This window comes from Cucumis melo, chromosome 6 (assembly GCF_025177605.1).
Source record: "Cucumis melo cultivar AY chromosome 6, USDA_Cmelo_AY_1.0, whole genome shotgun sequence".
Taxonomy (NCBI): domain Eukaryota; kingdom Viridiplantae; phylum Streptophyta; class Magnoliopsida; order Cucurbitales; family Cucurbitaceae; genus Cucumis; species Cucumis melo.
In genome coordinates this window covers 16,616,502-16,620,965 of record NC_066862.1, presented here as the reverse complement: position 1 = coordinate 16,620,965, position 4,464 = coordinate 16,616,502, and the positions used below count along the sequence as shown (strand labels likewise).

At 35.9% G+C, this 4,464-nt stretch overlaps 1 long non-coding RNA gene across 1 annotated transcript; it reads left to right on the top strand.

Moving 5' to 3' along the window:
• Nucleotides 1-269: 269 nt before the first annotated feature.
• On the top strand, nucleotides 270-1,455 carry LOC103496796 (uncharacterized). The gene is made up of 3 exons (XR_007821413.1): nucleotides 270-360; nucleotides 432-732; nucleotides 809-1,455. It is a non-coding gene; the product is annotated as an uncharacterized LOC103496796 (long non-coding RNA).
• Nucleotides 1,456-4,464: the final 3,009 nt, after the last annotated feature.

Here is a 4,464-nt window from a genome sequence, read left to right as displayed (position 1 = left end):
TTAGAGTCACTGCTTCAAGGTTGCAATAATAAAATCATAGGATTATGTTCGCTGGCTTAAGTTCTTGATTAATGTTTATGTGTCAAAAACTCCGCAATAATAAAATCCTATGGTTATCTATTTTTTACACTAATTTTTATTATGTAATGTGATGTAATAGGGTGACTTCGTTGTAAAAACAACCTCTTACAAAATGTGAGTTTTTGTTTCCGGAATTTTAAGTCACCGTTATCTACATTGTATGTATTACCATTTAAGGAAGATTTGATGAAATTGAAAAACCCACCAACAGAATACTCATTCATCGAGTGTGAGCATTGAAACTTATTTGTCTCTTCCAGATTAAGTGGACCCTTTGAGGTAATATAATCACCAATTCCCTTCATTCGTATATGTTAGTAATTATGCTAAAATGTAGTTTATGTGTGAAGATGGTTAGCAACAAGGGTCCTAAGCGGAGAAAGAACAACAAACACAACCATCGAATGTCGCATAAAGGTTATGCAAACCTCGTTGAAAAGATGCTAAGCCTTTGGAATAGTATATATGAGTTTTAATAATGCTACATGTAATGTGGTATAACTAACCATAATGTAATTTCCTTTGGTCAGAAAGCAAACAGATTTAGTAGTGGAGTAGTTGATCGTGCTTTAGTATGGAAGAAAGCACGAACAACCAAAGATGGGGAAATTTTGGACAAAGACACAATGGAGGTGGCTGATCGAATCGTAAGTACGTACTTTCCTTAAAGTAAGGGTGTTTTTCTTTTTGTGGTACTTACTAATACTAGAACCTTTCCATTTGATAGGACGACCTACTTGTTTTAAGTCGTGTGACTTATTCAACGGATAACGTAACTTCAAACATCCTAACACAAGCTATCGAAGGGCATGATCCACGGGGCAGGATTCCAGGGGTGGGTCTGATGTCACGTTGAGTAAATACTTCACACTGCTAGAGAGAAACAGAAGAAAGTCAGTAAAGAAGAAGATTACGTTGAAGAACGAGCGAGAACGACAACTCTTATCTTATAGTTGGGTGATTTGTACGGATGGTCTCCGTTAAAGGCCAAAATAAGAAACAACCAAAATTTGAAAGTTGTATGAAAAGTGGCCTCTTGCTTGCCTGTAAACCCTAGACTTCGTTATTGTTGAGTTTTTGGCAAAACACTAAAGGTGCTGTTGTTCCACATGGTTTATTTTGTAGAAAGGTAAGTGGCTTCAAGCAAGGAACCCACCTCCCTTATTTACAAATGTCTAAGTTAGAAAGACTTTAAACTTTAGTGTGCTAGCTCTAATTAAATTATTTTTGTACTCTCTAGCTGGAGAGTGGGAGAAAGGTGAGTATTCAAAAGCTTTGAGAGAGTGTTTTTGTAATTAGGGTAGGGAGAGAGAAACTTATTCTTTATGATTGTAACATATTTTCACATAGTGGATTTCTTTATCATTTGTGGTTTCTCACCAAGTTGGGAGTTTTCAACATAAATTCTTGTATTTCTAGTTTTTATTGATTTATTTAAGTTCTTTGTTATTTTCTGCTTATTTTTTGTAGAATTAAGATTGTTGTTGATTTTTTTAACTTAAGTATATTGTGGGAGTGTTGATTTTTTTTGTTATATCACTTGTGGTTAATATAAGTTAAGTGTTGAAGAAGGAAAATGGGCAAAGTTGATGGCCCAGAGTGTTGGCTTGGAGGCTAAAGGAAGCATAAGTTGATGTGTTGATAGGTACTTGTTAGTCAGACTTAGTGAGGTAAACTATATTTCATTCTTCATAATATGTCATTGATTCAAGATAATTGCATGCAAAATGCTATTTGTAAGTTTCTTCATTATGCGCTCAGACATGATCATTGCATGCAAAATTTTCTCAATGTCTCTATTCATCACGTACTTCTAAGTCCTTGTCGTGTACAAGTTTTTTTATTCCTTGTCAAAGTATAAGCGAAACAATATATTTATCTAGGTGATCTAGAGTCGAAAATAGAGAATTGTTATCAAAGGTTAGTTTTAAGGTTCATTAGGTGTTTAGGCAGTATAAAAGGATGAACTATTCAATGTAAATGAGTGTAAGTTTTAAATTATATCTACTTATTTACAGTAGAGAATCTGTAAAGGAGACTTAAGATGGATGTGAGATGGAGTTGTGAAATAACTTGCATAAAAGAAGGGGGTGAAGGAAGGTCTATGTAGTACCAAGAGATTAAGCAATCAAAGAACCTTTATGTGATATAATTAGTTAACGTGCTTGTTATTAAGATGAGTTCCTCTTGAAGTCTTTAAACGCCATACATAGTCACCTTTCGAGATCCAAATGACCAAGTTGCGAAGCAAGTTATATCTAGAATGCTTCACTTATAAAACTTATAGAGCTTCTCGTTTAAGGGTAACAACCTTTTGGCGCCTAATACCCACACTTGTCTCCTTTCAGGATACAAATGATGGAAGTTATCTCGCCAAGGTGGAGTTTGTCTCCAAACTCCTCCTTGCGAGTGTTAGTCATATCCTTGCTACTTGCCTTCTCGAGTAGTTGGCGATTTACACTAGTCAAGTGATAAAAATAACGCAACTAACGCGATAAGAAATTTAAGCTAACCTTCTTATCAAGAACCTATCATAAGACATAAAACTATAGATAACACAAGATGAATGTACAATAAAGAGATGGATGGATTAAAGAGGTTCAAATGTACATTATATTAAAGAATATAGGCCTTTGGCCGCTGTACAATATGAAAAAAATACAAAAATGGAAAGAATAGAAATGACATTACAAGTTAGAGGGAAGTGGAAATGGGATCTTCTACACTCAAACCTCAAACTCTCACTCATTAACTGACCGGAGAAGATAAAGAAATACTTTACAGACGATGGAAAAGCTATTCATTTCTACTACTCTCTAGAGTCTGGCCACTCAAGTTGTGACATGGGTCCATTCAGACCTAAACTAGACACTTTTCTTGATGGTGATAGAGTCCTTTACATAGACAAATTTAGGCGGAAAATTTAGTCTTCTGAGCATGTCAGTGCCAAAAGCTGCTCTTATGTTAAGTCACATGAACTCCATCAATCACTTTTATCTTCTAGCGAACCTCTTCTCGCCTACTGATATGACCTTCGCGCCTAGTCTTTCCTCGAGTTCCTTTATCATTCTCTAGATTCTTCTTTTTGTTCTTAATCCTATGTTTAAACACTTAGAACTGGGTGAAACAAGCATGAAAGCTTACGTAAAGTGTATTTCCAAATACTTATGAATTTACAACATAAGTCACATACTTTAACACATTTCTTATGTATTTTGGTCACATTATTCTATCTAATGGGCTATAATTACTTGTATTTCTTCAAGTTATCAATAGTCAACCAAAGGATACCCAAGAAAAAGGAGACATTATATGCCTTGTGGATTTAAAGGGATAAGGCAAGTCTTATAGGTAGTCAAGAGAATGAAAGGGTGATTTTTTACCAAGTGTTGCATAGGTGACCTAAGGGTACTAGGCGGCCAAGTGAAGGCTATGGAAACCCAAAAGAACCTCTGGTGGCCAAGTGTTGGAGAAGAATTGGAGACTACGTGAAACCTAGGCGGTTTTATGTGTGAGGCATCAAAACTAAGGCACTCAAGTGACATGTTAGCGGCCAAACATGAGAGTAAGTTGCGGCAAGTCAACACATTAAGTTGTTTCTTCTGCAGCATAAAAAAGGGAATGTTAGGTGTTGGAAGTGACTAGGTGGCAAGACCATAAGAGTAAAGGTTATGTTCCAAAACGAAAAAGACTTAGGCAAGTAATATTTGTCTGCTAGGCATTCAAAAGTGAGTTAGTAGACATGAGGCCAGGAGACTAAGCCGGTTTAGCGGGTTAAATGTGGTGGATTACTATTATAAGCATCAACTTAACCCAAGTAGGAGAAGTCATTAGGTTTTCATGTAGAAATCTTTATAAGAAGAACTTCGGATGAAAAGCTCTTCACATTCCCTCATACAAATTCAGTGATTTTGGTCTCAAAGGAAAGCTTATTGAGTGTAGTTTCTATAAGTGAGTTGCTAGAAGAAGAAGTGTTGAGAAAGATGATGATTTTTTAAAGAATTTTGAAGGAGCCAAGAGTAGTTTTTACAGATTTTAGCATAGCCAGAGTTTTACTTGAAACTTTAGGCTAAACATTTGAGAAAGGCTAATTAAAAGGTAAATAAATAAGTTTGTAGAAGAAAGTTTCTCGATTGATTGAATGGATAAAGAAGGCAACTTCAAGTTCTAGGCAAGCCCCAAGTTTTTGGTCAGAACATTAAGACACTAAGAGAGAAGAGTAGTGAGCGAAGTTGCCAATGTCACGTCCTGCTCCAACTTGGTCACTCTCTGGACCAAGTGGAGGCGTGATGAATGTTTAACGCCTAGTAAGTAGAACAATTTCTTAGACCGATCTCTATGCAGAGCTTCAACTTAAAACTCATGAGACTTTCTCAACACAAT